Source organism: Euprymna scolopes, chromosome 6 (assembly GCF_053919585.1).
Source record: "Euprymna scolopes isolate OS-2025 chromosome 6, ASM5391958v1, whole genome shotgun sequence".
NCBI lineage: Eukaryota > Metazoa > Mollusca > Cephalopoda > Sepiida > Sepiolidae > Euprymna > Euprymna scolopes.
In genome coordinates this window covers 13708941-13726719 of record NC_136487.1, presented here as the reverse complement: position 1 = coordinate 13726719, position 17779 = coordinate 13708941, and the positions used below count along the sequence as shown (strand labels likewise).

Genomic DNA, 17779 nt, shown 5'->3' with positions numbered 1-17779 from the left:
TCTTAAATGTGGTGGATAATGTAAAATATTATGAATCTTGATTATGACAGACCAGAAAAGATTCTAAAAAAAGTTTTGATTTTGACAGACCAAATGAAATGTTTTTCAAGCTTAAATATATTTAAAAATGCTGTGAAACTTGATTGTGACACACACAATAAAATTCTAACAAAAATTGAATTTTGTCAAACGAAACGAAATTCTATTCTCTCTTAAATGTGGCGGATAAAATATAATATTTTGAAATCTTATTCTGACAGACCAGATGAAATTCTAAAAATATTTAAAATTCTGATGCACCAAATGAAATTATATTCGAGTTTAAATATAATAAAATAAGATAAAGTGTTATGAAACTTGACAGTGCCAGACCAGAACAAATTCTAAAAAAAAATTAAATTTTGAGAGACTTGATAAAGTTTTATTCAATTTTAAATGTGGCGAATAAGATAAAATGTTATGAAACTTGATTGTGACAGACCATATGAAATTCTAAAAGAAATTTTAATTTTGCCATACCAAATGAAATTTTATTGAATCTTAAATGTGACGAATAAGATAAAATATAAAACTTGAATATGACAGAGCAGATAAAATTCTATAAGCTTTTTAATTTGACAGACTAAATGAAATTTAAAATTTTTTCATGAAAGACAAATAAAATTCGAGTCTGTAAATGCTTTTAAAATCAAATCTGACAGACCAGAAAACATCCTACTTAAATTTTAATGCGACAGACTGCATGATATGTTGTTTAAATCTTAATTTGACAAACCAAATAAAACTTAAATATAAAAGACAAATAAAATTTGAGACCAAAAACGCTATTTAAAATTAAATGCGGCAGGCTACATAAAAAGATATTTCAAACATAAATATGACAAAGCAGATGCAATACTATTATAACTTAAGTGTGACAAACCAGATAAAATGATATAAAATCTTCAATGTGATAGCTATAAAAAATATGCTATAGATATATGAATGTGACAGACCTATTAAAATGATATTCAAACTTAAGCATTACAGGCTAAATAAAGTGCCATTTTAGACTTAAGCCTCACAGAGTCGATAAATAGATTTTAGCACTTAAACGTTAAATACCATATATAATGCTGTTTTGAACTTCGTGATAGTCCAGATAAAATTGTATTTTCAACTTAAGCATAGCAATGCAAATAAAGCGTTATTTCAAACTAAAATAAAAGAAAATCACATTATTCTTAATTATTAAATAATTAATTTTTTTAGTAAATCTCATCCACACCTTACACACACATTCGTATTTGTAATCGACATCAGTCTATTATAATGCGGAGATTTTACAATATTAAGACTTATCTAAACAAATTTATCGTGTGACAAAAAACAAAAACAAAAAAAAAAACAATATTTCGTAGAGATTCGATAATTCTTGAATAAAATGCCTATAGTTAGGATAAGATCTACTTAGCAAGAAATGTTCTCTAGATTAAAAAAAAAGAAGAAAAAAAGAAGTACTAAGGTGTTAAAACCTACTTACCTTCGTAGCCTGACCGTTGCACAAATGAAATAATAGAAAAAAAAGCAGAGACAGGTTATATAAAGAAATTAACAAACCAAGGAATGCTAGAGGAATGCTAGAGGAATGCTTATGTCATCTATAAATCTTTACATTCTTCGCTGTGACACAAAAAGGCGAAGAAATATGGAAGTATTTTATAAAACTCGCTATATTTATTAGATTGCAACGTTTTAGCATGTTGGGGACAGCATGGTCTGCTGTGTGATAGACGACCCCGTCCCCATGTGTGCCATGGTGAATGTATTTTTTTTTTTTACACGGGGGTCACCACTTATCAAGGCCCGAAAGCCACTCAGGGATAAGGGTTATTGTGTGTACAGTAATCAGTGAGATAGTATTGTAGTAATCATTAGTATTGGGGGTTTTGATAGAGTGTCTTACTTAAGGGGGCGGTTTTTCAGGAGTTTGTTTATGTTGGACTTGAAGACGTCCAAGTTGTAGTCAGGTGGGAAACAGGCAAGTGGCAGAGAGTTCCACTGGCGTGCAGTTCTAAGAAAGAAGCTTTGTTCATGGAATCTACGTTTGGATAGAGTGGGGAAAATTATTGACAGTAGTTTCAGCCAGACGGGTGTTTCTCATGAAAGATTGACGAGGGGGGGACGAGGGATTGGAGCTCAGACGAGCATCTGCCATGGAAATAACGATAAAACAAAGACCGGCTCGCAACGTCTCTTCTGTGGGAGAGAGGTTGCAGGGAAGAGAAAAGGACATCCCCCCACTAAACCACGAAGTCTATTTAGCAGCTCCTGCCCAGATGTGACAGCAGTACTCCATCCTTGGACGTACTTGGCTTTTATATAGATAGAGAATTGCATCAGTAGTGAGATATCTTCTGGAGCGGTAGAAGGATCCCAGGAATTGAAAAGACAAAAGGTCGCATAATGAAGACGAAAATATACCGTTATATGTCAGCGAAAGAAATGCAATTTATTTACATAAATTTACATGAAGAAGCGATAGAAAGAATGAGAGTTCATTGAAAGATGAGTAACGTTACTTGCGGTTGACTGGCTAGTCAGGATCGCGGTGGTGGATCATGGCCCCAACGGAGCTGTGTTTGTTACATCTTGAATGCTTGAAGGTCCAGCACGAAAGAGGAAGAAATATGGGGAACAAGAAGTGATGTAGCTAGGTCGCTCTTCTGAGTTAAAGGGTGACAATCGAGTTAGGCTGGGAGTTTTCAACTCCCACAAGCACAAAACCGAAGCAGAGTAAATTAACCCTTTAAAACTTACAAAATAATTATCTCCCCTGAAATTACAGAAGTAAAACGACAACCCACAGAACACAAATTTTTATTTCTTTATCCAGAATTTTTACCTTTTAAGCTCGGCTCGCTTTTAAGTTTTGTCAGTACACGCCTTCTAATTTTCACATCTTGATTTGATGTCAGTCCTTGCACAAATACTAGAGATTTGAAATTGTCTCACAAAAGGCTAAAGCAGCAAATGAAACATTAGTTTTCAATTTTACTGTTTCTTCTTTATTTGAAGCTTATGCAAGGGGAATGAAATCAATGTGTAAACAATAAAGTACAAAATCGTTGGAGAATAGCAAAGCTAAAAACAACAGAAAAAAGTTATATTAAATCGATTACACATTGGCCACACACATATACCACACTTGTTCCTATTGGAAGGTGCTGAACTCCCATTATGCGCTGCATACCAGTGTAACAGAGTCGCTGACGCTCATAGCAGCAGGTGCATAAAGATATACAAATGACCAAGATAACAGCTGAGACAAAAGGCACACTGGAGGAGCAGCAGTATTTGAGACTTGATGAGAGAAGCATTAGAGATGTGTTTGGTGTTTGGAAAAGTACATGTTCGAGACAAGTGGGTGACGTCACAGCAGAGACAAAAAGTCACACGCGGCTGAAGAAAGTGAAATAAACTGTTTAGAAAAAATGCCATATAACCTGACACGCCCCACGCTGGGGAGGTACACTCGTATATGAGTCCGTTTTAGCCATTTTCGACCACAGAATGCCCTCCACCTCCAAGTTCAACAGTTATTCTGGTCACCCCAAACAACTTTCACAACATATCAGTTTGACCCCAATCATCTGCACGGGGACAGGGGTGATTAAGGTTTCTCATTCAGTTTCAATAAGAAAGGTCAGCTAATCCAGGGAGATAGCTGCAGCCACACGCCACTCCCAGCGTCGAGGTAGACACTTCGCTTCCAATAAATGGCTCCTGAAAAATAACTTACATAATAAAAGCACTAACTTAGCTTTATTATAATCGTTTTTAATGTAAAATTCGGCCACCATAGGTGGTTAGGTCACACTCTCCCCCTTAGCTCACCAAGTTTTCAGTACACCTCCCACATAACCGATTCACTGTAATAAGACTGGTTGTTCCCTAATCACTGACATACAACGGTCATTGCCATGCTATCACTTAGCAATGTCAACAAGTTCGTACAAATATTTCTTCGACTATCAGTTCACCTGCAAAATAATTAAAATTCAGATAACATGCAGTACTCATGTAGACGTTCCTATGTGTCCATGTAAGAAGAAATTATATGTGTCATTGTCTAGTTCGTTATTAAAAGCAAAAGTTCAATTCTAATCAAGGGCGACTACTCGTATTCTACTTAGTTTTTTTTTTTTCTCATATTAGCTCCTCCTGGACCATTGTCTAATTTGGTCCAGGGTTAAATGCTTAATACAATAAAAATTCGTTAAAAAGATATTTTTTTTCTGAAAAAACAAAACAAAAAAAAACAAAAAGAAAATTTCTTTCTTCCTTTTCTCCTTACAATTATCTTTCTCTAGGGATTGTATTTTCTAGAACGAAAGTTCATCATTCCACGGTTCATATTTTATTAATTTATTTATTTATTTGGAAAAAGAGAAAACAAGAGTGAAAAAAATATACAAAGTCAATTTTATTTGCTTCCTCTATTCTTCTCCGAGAGCAGGGGGTACAGGGTGCTTCGCCCCATTAACATCACGGCCTTCTAACCTGGTCTACGATTCTCTCAAATTTACCTGATCAATTTCTATCATTTCCATCTGTTCCAACTCATGTTCCCTGTGAACGTTAAGCCGAGGAATTTGAAAGAAGTGCTTTCAGGTAATGTATGTTTAACCATAGCTATTGGTGGTTCAGAAGGTTTCTTGTAATTATTGAAGGAAACAAGTTTAATCTTGGCAGCATTGAATGTGACCGTCCATTTATGTCTCCATTCCAGTACAGATTAGAGGTCTTCCTCTAGTGTTTCTGCCATTTCCTTAGATATGTGTTCATCTGTTTTCCCCTCGTGCCTATTATAGAGCATAGTGTCATCAGAAAATATACCCATCTCAGAGACAATTTTATTAGGGAGGTCATTTTTTTTTTTTTTACATAGGCCACTCGAGGATAAGGGCTAAAGAGTGTACAGTAGTGAATTAGCCAATATAGTAATTGTTAGTAATGGAAATCCGGTGAATTTGTTAACTTAAGTGGAACGGCTCATCAAAAACTTGTTTATGTTAGACTTGAAGACAACCATATTGTAGTCAGCTGGAAAGCAGGAAAACGGAAGACAATTCCATAGGCGTGCAGTTCTAAGAAAAAAAGCTTTGTTCATGGAATCTACGCTTAGATTTAAGCACAGATAAAGAGTGGGTGAATTATTGATAGTGTTTTCTGCTAGACGAGTGTTTCTTGTGAAATTTGGCGAGGGGGGACCATAGATTGGAGCTTAGTCGAGCACTTGCCATTAAAATAAGGATAAAGCAGAGACAAACTCGCAACATCTCTTCTGTGAGAAAGAGGTTGCAAGAAAGAGAAAAGGACATCTCCTACGAGGCTACAAAGTCTATTTTGAAATCCATCAAGGCAGGATAAGTCCTTTCTAGCAGCTCCTACCCAGATGTGGCAACAGTACCCCATCCTTGGACGTACCTGGCTCTTTCATTCATTTATGATATAAGGAATAATAAAGGTCTAAGGATAGACCTCTGAGGTACACCCGCATTTATATCATATTGTTTAGATATATGACCGTCGAAGACAACCTGAATTCTTCTCTTATTTAAGAAGAATTTAATTATGTATAGTATTCGTCCAATGATACCGTATGATCTTCTTTTCATGAGAAGACCATCGTGCCATACTCTGTCAAAAGCCTTAGATATATCTAGGGCTACCGCTCCAACCTCCCTTGCTTTGTCCAGTGTATGGTATATACATTCAGAGATTACAGTTAGGATATCTGCTGTAGAACGGGCTTGCCTAAATCCATATTTTTGGTCGGTCAAAATTATAGTAGCTGTAAGATGATGGACTAGAGCTTGGTTAATTATGGACTCAAGTATTTTGGTGAAAAGCAGGAGGAGGCTAATAGGGAATTTAATGGTCAGTTCTTTTTTTATGGGGAATTTAATGGGTCAGTTCTTTCACCAAAATTCTTGTGAACTGGTACTGCAGAAGCAGTTTTCCAGCAGTCAGGAAAGCAAGATTTGCTAAGGTATTTTTTGTAAAGTTTGGAGAGGACTGGTAGCAACCTCAGCGGTGCAATTTTTTAAATAATACAGCTAGGATGAGATCGGGTTCACATACTTTTGAGGTGTCTAGGTTTTTTATGATAGCATGCACTTGAGAAGGGATGATTTTCAGATCATCCAGTGTGGCATATGTCTGCAAAGATAAATCGGGGAGGGAGTGGTTTGCTGGATCCAATGTGGAGTTTGAGGCAAACCGACTGGCAAACATGTTAGCCTTATCGATTGCTGTGCAAACTACCTCGTGATTGTTGGATAGTGGGGGAATTGTTTATTGCCTATTATTTACTACACCGTTGTAGATTTTCCAAAAATCACGGGTTCCTACTTTCTGTACTTCGATGCGTTTTCTGATGGTTTTGGTATATTCTCTCTTAGCTGTCGCTATTTCTTTCTTACCATTACTTTTAGCTTCTATAAACTTTTGTCTGTTTTTACTGGACTTATATCGGTTAAATCTGCGGTATGCATGTTGCCTCTGACCAATGGCAGCTGCACAAGTAGAAGTAAACCATTGGGGAGAGTGGGGTTTGCTATAAAATTTCTGCATGAGAACATGTGCTTCAATTGCCATTTTGAACCATTGAGTGGCTTCATTTGCGCACTGTTCAGTGGGAAGAGAAAAGATATTTCTCTATGGGGCATCTCTGATGAGATCCCTGATGATTTCCCAGTCAGCCTACTTATAATACTTTGTCGTTTTGAGCAGTGGCTCTTCAGTTTTGGCTCGAGAATTAAGGGCGATTTGTACCATTATCACAGTGTGATCAGAATTCGTTACACAATCATTAGGAACCGTGATCAGAAATAGATCTAGAAGTGAGACATGTTGATCTTGTTGATCTGAGAAACGTGTTGGAAACATAGCCGTCTGTGATAGGGAATGAGATATAGAGAAGCTATGTGTTATGCTACCAGCTGCATCTGTGTAAGTAGAGAATCCAAGCCAATTACTGTACTGGACATTGAAGTCACCAAATACATGCACTTGTGTGCTAGTATTGAGGGAGAGTGCTGTATCTATGCTGTCAGAGATTTATAAAGAGCTATATGTCTGTTTTGTGCGCTAGTAAAGGCTTTTCGTATTATTTGGATTCATTGCAAAACTGTATTCATCTCGAGTGTCATTTTCACAAAATTTCGGTTCGTGTAACCTCCGATCTTCTTCAGGTGTATATTGTCGAACTTGTTAATTATGAATAATAGATAATATATACAGCAATAAATAAACAATTATATATAGTAATAATAAGTAGTAATAAATAGTGATATTTATAACTAGAAAAAATAGGTTTAAATTAGTACAAGAACTGTCCGCAAATATCTCTGGCACGGTGGTTACAGTACTTGGAAAAATCAATTGTAAAAGTGATATTTTCCTGAAGGTTACAGGTTCAATTCTCAGTGTGGGCGGCCAAAAAATACAATTGTAAATTACTGAGAACCTCTATCCAGTCATGGCTGACGGAGCATGCTACCCTTGTGAAGTAAATAAAGTGTTCCGTTTGAAATTCCGTCCAAAAAGACTCCCAAGAAGAAATACACCGAAAAGAATACAAATAATAGAAATTATCAACCCTCCATCAATTATCAACCCTCCATCAATTATTAACCCTCTATCAATTATCAATCCTCCATCAATTATCAATCCTCCATCAATTATCAACCCTCCATCAATTATCAACCCTCTATCAATTATCAACCCTCCATCAATTATCAACCCTCTATCAATTATCAATCCTCCATCAATTATCAACCCTCCATCAATTATCAACCCTCCATCAATTATCAATCCTCCATCAATTATCAACACTCCATCAATTATCAACCCTCTATCAATTATCAATCCTCCATCAATTATCAACCCTCCATCAATTATCAACCCTCCATCAATTATCAACCCTCCATCAATTATCAACCCTCCATCAATTATCAACCCTCCATCAATTATCAACCCTCCATCAATTATCAACCCTCCATCAATTATCAACCCTCCATCAATTATCAATCCTCCATCAATTATCAACCCTCCATAAATTATCAACCCTCCATCAATTATCAATCCTCCATCAATTATCAACCCTCCATCAATTATCAACCCTCCATCAATTATCAACCCTCCATCAATTATCAACCCTCCATCAATTATCAACCCTCCATCAATTATCAACCCTCTATCAATTATCAATCCTCCATCAATTATCAACCCTCCATCAATTATCAACCCTCCATCAATTATCAACCCTCCATCAATTATCAATCCTCCATCAATTATAAATCCTCCATCAATTATCAACCCTCCATCAATTATCAACCCTCCATCAATTATCAACCCTCCATCAATTATCAATCCTCCATCAATTATCAACCCTCCATCAATTATCAATCCTCCATCAATTATCAATCCTCCATCAATTATCAATCCTCCATCAATTATCAACCCTCCATCAATTATCAACCCTCTATCAATTATCAACCCTCCATCAATTATCAACCCTCTATCAATTATCAATCCTCCATCAATTATCAATCCTCCATCAATTATCAACCCTCCATCAATTATCAACCCTCCATCAATTATCAACCCTCCATCAATTATCAACCCTCCATCAATTATCAACCCTCCATCAATTATCAACCCTCCATCAATTATCAACCCTCCATCAATTATCAATCCTCCATCAATTATCAACCCTCCATCAATTATCAACCCTCCATCAATTATCAATCCTCCATCAATTATCAACCCTCCATCAATTATCAACCCTCCATCAATTATCAACCCTCCATCAATTATCAACCCTCCATCAATTATCAACCCTCTATCAATTATCAACCCTCCATCAATTATCAAACCTCCATCAATTATCAATCCTCCATCAATTATCAACCCTCCATCAATTATCAACCCTCCATCAATTATCAACCCTCCATCAATTATCAATCCTCCATCAATTATCAACCCTCCATCAATTATCAATCCTCCATCAATTATCAATCCTCCATCAATTATCAACCCTCCATCAATTATCAATCCTCCATCAATTATCAACCCTCCATCAATTATCAACCCTCTATCAATTATCAACCCTCCATCAATTATCAATCCTCCATCAATTATCAACCCTCCATCAATTATCAATCCTCCATCAATTATCAACCCTCCATCAATTATCAACCCTCCATCAATTATCAATCCTCCATCAATTATCAACCCTCCATCAATTATCAATCCTCCATCAATTATCAACCCTCCATCAATTATCAATCCTCCATCAATTATCAATCCTCCATCAATTATCAACCCTCCATCAATTATCAATCCTCCATCAATTATCAATCCTCCATCAATTATCAATCCTCCATCAATTATCAACCCTCCATCAATTATCAATCCTCCATCAATTATCAACCCTCTATCAATTATCAACCCTCCATCAATTATCAATCCTCCATCAATTATCAACCCTCTATCAATTATCAACCCTCCATCAATTATCAATCCTCCATCAATTATCAACCCTCCATCAATTATCAATCCTCCATCAATTATCAATCCTCCATCAATTATCAACCCTCCATCAATTATCAACCCTCCATCAATTATCAACCCTCTATCAATTATAAACCCTCCATCAATTATCAACCCTCTATCAATTATCAATCCTCCATCAATTATCAATCCTCCATCAATTATCAACCCTCCATCAATTATCAACCCTCTATCAATTATCAATCCTCCATCAATTATCAATCCTCCATCAATTATCAACCCTCCATCAATTATCAACCCTCCATCAATTATCAATCCTCCATCAATTATCAATCCTCCATCAATTATCAACCCTCCATCAATTATCAACCCTCTATCAATTATCAACCCTCCATCAATTATCAACCCTCTATCAATTATCAATCCTCCATCAATTATCAATCCTCCATCAATTATCAACCCTCCATCAATTATCAACCCTCCATCAATTATCAATCCTCCATCAATTATCAATCCTCCATCAATTATCAACCCTCCATCAATTATCAATCCTCCATCAATTATCAATCCTCCATCAATTATCAACCCTCCATCAATTATCAACCCTCCATCAATTATCAATCCTCCATCAATTATCAATCCTCCATCAATTATCAATCCTCCATCAATTATCAACCCTCCATCAATTATCAATCCTCCATCAATTATCAACCCTCCATCAATTATCAACCCTCCATCAATTATCAACCCTCCATCAATTATCAACCCTCCATCAATTATCAACCCTCCATCAATTATCAATCCTCCATCAATTATCAATCCTCCATCAATTATCAACCCTCCATCAATTATCAATCCTCCATCAATTATCAACCCTCCATCAATTATCAATCCTCCATCAATTATCAACCCTCCATCAATTATCAATCCTCCATCAATTATCAACCCTCCATCAATTATCAATCCTCATCTTAAATTGCAGAAACGTAATAAAGGCTTTTGTTATAAACTGAAACAGTGAGTCCAGTTTTTTTCTTCTTCATTTCCTTCCGACATGTTAACACATGAATGACAATGTTACATCCAGAGAAACTCAACGTGAAGCATATATATTACTAGAGTGTGTTGACTTTACTCCATATTGAAGGAAACACTATCATAAGTCTGACCTTAAAGATATTTTCAAGAAAATAGAATCATCCAAATAATAGACTTGTTTAAAGAAATAAACTTATTCACCAAAATATAAATCAAACTCTCAAACTTAGTTCGCGCAATAACACAGCAAAACCATAATATAGATCTAGAACAACCAAACCAAGAATATAACGACTAACTGACACAGAATTGAAATAAACCACAAAAACAGCAGGTGCAGCACTGTATAAGACAACCAACTACTCAACAACTTATTACACTAAAAATAATGAAAACTATTATGAGAATTTACCTATTCATTCATAATGGACTCTGCTTACCATTATACAAACAACAAAGTTAATACTCTTGTGGGGAGGAAAAATACTGCGACCGAAAGCGAGACTATAAAGTGCACATGAGAGCATGGGAAAATATCAGCAGCAGCAAAGGATGGCTGGCTTGCAAAGAGAGTAGCCAAAAAATGCGCATATGCAAATTACGAAGAGTGTGGGAGAAAAAAAAGGAAAACAAGAGAAAAAAGACAGCACGTGCTCAATAGAAGTTCATGTCAAAGAAAATGAACATGTAAATGGGAAGGCGAGAAATGATTGGCTAAGAAAAGTGTACATTGGGCGAGATGGACGATGGCGAAAGACTTTTAAGCTGGTGTCGACACAATTAAAACAGTAATAAGAAACTTTTGTTGCAAAAGAAAAAAATGCCGACACGGATTTTTATTTATTTATTTATTTCTGTCACCATTTTATTTGTTTTCCCATTTGCGACATAACAGATACATTATATATTTTAATTTTGGATGCTGTGACCGGGCCTTTTAACATAAAAGGGTCAGTATGAAGAAAAAAAGAAAGAAAAATAAACATTACCACGAAAAAAATGCTGTTATAATGTTAATATCCAATTAAGTCGAGGGCACGGATAATGCATCGTACCTGTTGGATCAAATGTCAACTGTAAATTGTCTCAAATAATCTCGTCAAAAGTAACTGCACACTTAAGCGATAAAATAGGCCGAGATTGTCTTGAATAATCTTGCCAAACAGAGGCTAAGCCGTTAAGAGGCAAAAAAAGGACCGATGATAAAATGGTACGAATGACTGTGCAAAGACACCAAAACACCGGCAGTGTTCGTGATGCCCCTAAAGCTGGTTGTGCTAGAGTTACTTCTTACAAGGAAGACAATGCTATTAATATCCGCAGCCTCAGAAACAGATTTAAAATGGCTTCCCAAATCCAACAACAGTGTAATCTTGTTAAGAAGTGCTTTCTTTCTAAAGTTAAGAACAGATTAAAGGAATTTAATTTGCGAGGCTGTGTTCCAAGATGCGAGCCAATGATTTCTGTAAAGAACAGAAAGCGCCGTGCAAGTATACTTTGATAATTATGTTTTAGTTTGGAGAAATATTGCATAATAAAATTATGAGTTTGCGCCTGACTTCCATAGAATAGAAATATGTCACAAGTTTTTTTTTAATATAGATCCACATAAGAATATTGTGATAAGCGTGTCTCAGTTTGAGCAGGTGTAGTATAATAAAATTGTGCGGTCTATCCGGCTTTCATAGAATGATTTTTATTTTGTTTTTACTAAAATATAGTTTAAGAAAAATAAGTTTGTAAGTAATGCCGAAACAAATTTAGGTGATTGAAATAGGATTTAAATAATTTATGATAAAAAATGGAAGGGTTAAATTATTTGATAACCTTTTTTGTCTGCATGTTTGTTATATCCTTACTTTAAATAAGAATACAGCAAGGAACACGGATGGGTGAAAGACAAAGGGATTTACTTACAAGAGAATACAGGTGACATAAGAGTTACTCAACATCTTTTCTTATTCTTTTACTGTCTTTTTTTCTTCTCTCTCAGTCACGTGAGAGGGTCAATATATCCATATTTTTTTTCTTCTATGAAGGGATGTAAGGTTATTCCATTACATCACCTTCCTCCCAAATTAAATTCTCCCATAGAATTTTGCTTCTACCATTTTTTCCTTTTTAGACTTTGTTAAAAAATTCGCTCCTTTTCCTTTCACTTCTCACCATTTGTGTTTGCCGATTTTTTACTTTTGGAGAATGACTGAATTTCTGAGTTACTGGTACTTCCCTGTTTGGAGGTTGTATATGGAAAGTGTCATATAGCACTTCCATTGGTAACTCTTGGTTTCTGATTGTTTCTATGTATCGGGGTCTCAGCTCGTTAATATGTTTTTTTGTAGAAAAAAAGTCTGCCCTTTTATAATGTAAACCATTCTCCAAATTCTTCTCGAGATTATGCCTTCTTCCCCAAAACTCTTTCCTGCTCGATAATTTTTGAAGACAACTTTATCCCCGTCATTTTAGATTCCTACATGCATCTCAAAAATCATATAAATAACTATATAGGTCAGATATGCATTTTACCTTCTAGCTTTACAGGTAGTTTATGATATATGCATAAATGACCCAATATGCCTGATGTTAGAAATTATAGAAAACCAGACCTGTTTATCACATTCACTTCAAGTCCAAAGTGGAAGGAAATTCAAGATGAACGTCTCCTTGGACAAACCTACACCAATCGACAAGATCTATTAGCTGGCGTGTTTTGCTTGAAGATAATCAAAGTGATGAATCTGATAAACAAAGCAGAAATCGTTGGCCCACTACGATGCTACATGTACACGATTGAGTGGCAAAAAGAGGTATATTATTGTGGCTTACCAGAAAAAGCAAGCACAATCAAATTGATTCTATTATATCAACTGGGTTACCTGATATATAAACTGATCCAACCTTATTTGAAATAGTAAAGAGTCACACGGTGTATGGGCCTTGTGGTAATATCAATAGAAATTCACCTTGCATGATTGATGGCCAATGTACAAAAAGATACTTTTTACTTGAAACTTAGTTTAGTGAGGATGGTTATCCCCCTTAGAAACTATGCTTGGCATGAGGTTGACAATAGGTAGATTATACCTTACTCTCCCTTACTCTCAAAGACATTCAATGCTTACATAAATGTTTCATTTTGCAATTCTGTGAAATCTATAAAATATGTTTGCAAATACATAAATAAGGCATCTGATGGCACCATATTTTGCTTACAAAATATGTTAGTCACGAAGTTACTCAATAGGAACTCTGCACTAATAAAGCATTTTGGGGTTTCCTATTCACGAAAGGTATCCTCCAATCCAGTAGTTTGCAGTTCATCTTGAAAATAATCAGAGGGTTTATTTCACAAACGAAAATGCTACCAAAGTTGCCCTAAATCCAAAAGATACAACTCTTATTACACTTTAAAATTTAAAGTGAACGAGATAATTCTGCAAAAGTTATTATCTATAATCAGGTTCCATCTTATTACATATGAAGTAACAACACCTGACACAAGACACAAAACGAGCAGCTAATAGTGAGGGTCATGCAGGTGTAAAATTTGTACACTACAATTGGAAGAGTTCACTCTGTGCACCTAAATCATCGTGAATGGTTCTTTTTTAGACGCCTTCTTCCTGAAATAAGAGGACCGACTTAATTTTTTCCTTTCTAAGAACTATTAATGAACAAACTGTTGACAATTACAGGCAATCCTGTTTGACCTTAAATTTGTTAAAAAATCACAATCAGTGGGACAGAACTATGGCTGAGACTTCAGTGTCACCCACACCTGTTTCACTAAGAATTCTTTTTGCAAGAATTCTCAAAACTTGTGCAATAAGTAATCCATTAAGTATTGTGGCAGAAATATAAGGATGATTTATCTGAGGAATATAAATATCAACAACAACAACAAAGATTCCCTGAGAGAGAAATAGAATTTAACGAAAAATATATAATTCTGTGCTGATTGTTATTGAAGACCATGTGATCGCCGTTACATGAAGCTTATCGAAGTGAAGTGAATATCTAACTCAAAAATGTTTTGCGAAAACTTCATACGATATTGATTCGTTGACCAGATTCATTGATGACAACGTGCTGAAACTTTTGCCAGACCAACAATATGCATATAGAACAATCATTGAGCAAGTGACCGATATGAAAGGAGGGTTTTAGATGCACCAAGAGGAACTAGAAACTTTTGTCACGAATGCATTATGGCCAAACTCAGGCAGAGAAAGGAAATAGCCTTAACAAGTTCTGGAATTGCTGCAATTTTACTCCCTGGAGATCGAACATCTCACGCATCATTCAAGCTTCGTTTGGATCTAAGTACAACTGATAAACCTGTTTTTTTTATTTTTATTTTTATTTTTTACATGGACGTCACTATTTATCAAGGTCTGGAAGCCACTCGGGGATAAGGGTTATTGCGTATACAGTAATCGATGGGATAGTGTCGTAGTAATCATTAGTATTGGATATTTGATAAAGTGTTTTACTTAAGGGGCGGGTCATCAGAAATTTGTTTAAGTTGGACTTGAAGACATCCAAGTTGTAATCAGGTGGAAAAAGGGCAAACGGAAGAGAATTCCACAGGGATACAGTTCTAAGAAAGAAACTTTGTTCATGGAATCTATGTTTTGATTTAGGCGCAGATAAAGAGTGGGGAAATTATTGACAGTGGTTTCAGCTAGACTGGCGTTTTTTGTGAAATGTTGGCGAGGGGGAGCCAGAGATTGGATCTCAAACGAGCACTTGCCATGGAAATAACGATAAAACAAAGACAGGTTCGCAACGTCTCTTCTGTGGGAGAGAGGTTGCAGGAAAAGGGCATCCCCCACTAAGCTACGAAGTCTATTTTGTACTCTGTCAAGGCAGGATAGGCTGTTTTTAGCAGCTCCTGCCCATATGTGGCAGCAGTACTCCATCCTTTTCAAGCAGATTTACCTATTTTATATTCACTTGACTAAAACAATGCTGTGTGTAAAATTTAGAAATATTTTATGCGAGATTAAAACTTTGGCAACATGGACTTTCGTAGGATGATTTAGTAGGGCTGTGACAACAGCATATTTCCCTCAATGTTTTGACTCTCGAGTGTATATCCGTTAATATCTTATGTTTTATATAGACTTATGTGGTTCTCAGTTGATTGACTATGTCTTACAGTGTCAGGTATATACTTGAGAGTCAAAGGAACAAAAAGAATATGCTGTTGTCACAGTCCTAATGATTAGCCAGATGGCCTACCAATGCCGACGTCACATGGCAACTCAAAATTGCGAAATGCAAACAGGAAAGAAATGCACTCCAATAGTTAATGCAAAAAGGTAAAAAAAAAGAAAACTACTTTTAGTGTCGTCTCTTCACACAATTTTAGACTGAAATCCCTCGCACCCAAACGAGAACCTGAATAAAAGAAAAGAAAACAGCAAACGAGAAGGAAGTCGTAACTACATGTTTTTATTAAATGGGTTCATCACGAGATCAATTCATTTGCATAATTTAAATTAAAATTTTGGAGAAATTATTTTTATTTTTAAGAATAACATTTAAAGAATATAAATTAGTTGCAACTTCCTTTTCTTTGATTTCCGAAATAAAATGAGAAAAATGGTCTAAAATAAACAAAAGTGTAATTATTTCAAAATAACTTTTTAGATGCAAAAAAAAGTTGGTATTTTATTGGTTTTAATAACCTTTGCGTCAAAAACTTAAAAAGCATTTCGTTTCTATATCCACATTTTGCAATAAAAACATTTACTCACAGCTTCCTCCTCAGTTGCTGCCTTCTTTTATTCAAATTCTCATCAAACGCAGAAAATTTCGGTAAAAAATTGTCTGGAAAAAGAAAGAAAAAAGATCCAAAAGTCCTATAGATTGCATCAAAAACTGTTAAAACGCACTTCATTCCTATATTCAGATTTCGCAATTCTAATCTACCACATAACGTCAACATCACTTAACTATGTTGACTAATCAATCTACATAAGCACATATAGCGAAAACTTTATACAAGATAAAGACACCATGAATATTTGAATCATTAATTCAATAAAAAACAATTTAAACATAGCTGGAAGGAGAATAAATGTATTCAGATTTTTATTAAAAGTATTAGTGAAAGAGATGCAACAAAAGTTGAACACAAAGTGCCGATGAACCTTGCACCACTGCCAAAAAATATACAAAGAATTACAGAAAAGCAATTTTTTTGATACTTGCTGTTTGCAAATTCTGGTATTGTTGAAGTTCTCATAAGATGATCTTTGATAGTGTGACGCAAAGTTACAATGTCTCAAAAAAAAAGCAGTTGAAGCTGTTAGTAGAACACTGTAGGATTTGCGTAATTCTAACTGTTTGACGAGTACTTTCAGGTAATTTTAGGCAAACTTTGCCAGTTATTCCCAGGAGAACTAAGGCAGATGATTTGAAAGCATGTTTGAGATCCTCTGTACTGTGGAAACATGCCAAACGTTTAAAACTTTCTACAAATATAAGGGGACATTAGGCTTGTGTTCATATTGCCAGGAACTGAGAATAGTTATGAATCCATAGACTCTGTCGTAGAAGATTCTGAAATAGTCAATTATCCAGTTTTTTTTTATTTCCTCGAGACAAAAGATGCTCCTTCTCAATGTCTTTGATTGAAACTAAATGATCCGGTCATGCTTCTATGCAACATATCACCACCAAAGTCATGCAATGACACAAAACTCGTTATCTAGAAATTTATGAGAAATGTTTTACAAGCCAAAATAATTTCTGGCTGCAAAGATTTTTGTATTCCTTAAATTTTTTAATACCTTCCAACATGCCTTTTGAGTTCAATTTCAGTTCAGTTTCCCATACGTTTGTCTTTTGCAATGTCTACCAATAAGTCATAAGGTCAGACACTACAAGTTGTTGGTTTGCATTTAGAAGAGGATTGTTTTTCACAATGGGCTTCTAGGGAGTAAGAACAATCTTTCCATATTCTCTCATAATAGTAAAACTAGAAATATTATCTATAAGGAAATTTTTCCTGAAAAATCACCAAACTAATAAGTGAACATTGTTCGCAAGTTGTTGCTGATTCATCCCTTAAATCAAGGGGAAACGATTTTACAAATGGGATTCTTGAAAGTGTAACAGAATTTTGAGGCTATCTTTTGTATCTTTTTAGAAAACTTCTCAATTTGATTTA

At 35.4% G+C, this 17779-nt stretch overlaps 1 protein-coding gene across 7 annotated transcripts in view; it reads right to left on the bottom strand.

The window, feature by feature from the left end:
• The window catches only part of LOC145277520 (uncharacterized), a 156582-nt gene that overhangs the window by 23958 nt on the left and 114845 nt on the right, over window positions 1-17779 (bottom strand). For 4 of the 7 annotated variants that reach the window (XR_013868151.1, XM_080128957.1, XM_080128952.1 and 1 more), the window contains exon 2: window positions 16362-16434. The exons of 2 other annotated variants lie outside the window; for them this stretch is intronic. The gene's annotated coding sequence lies outside the window, so the exon portion shown is untranslated. Of the gene's footprint in view, window positions 1-1522; window positions 1605-16361; window positions 16435-17779 lie in introns of those variants that run through there. One more of the 7 variants, XM_080128956.1, reaches the window with a different exon arrangement.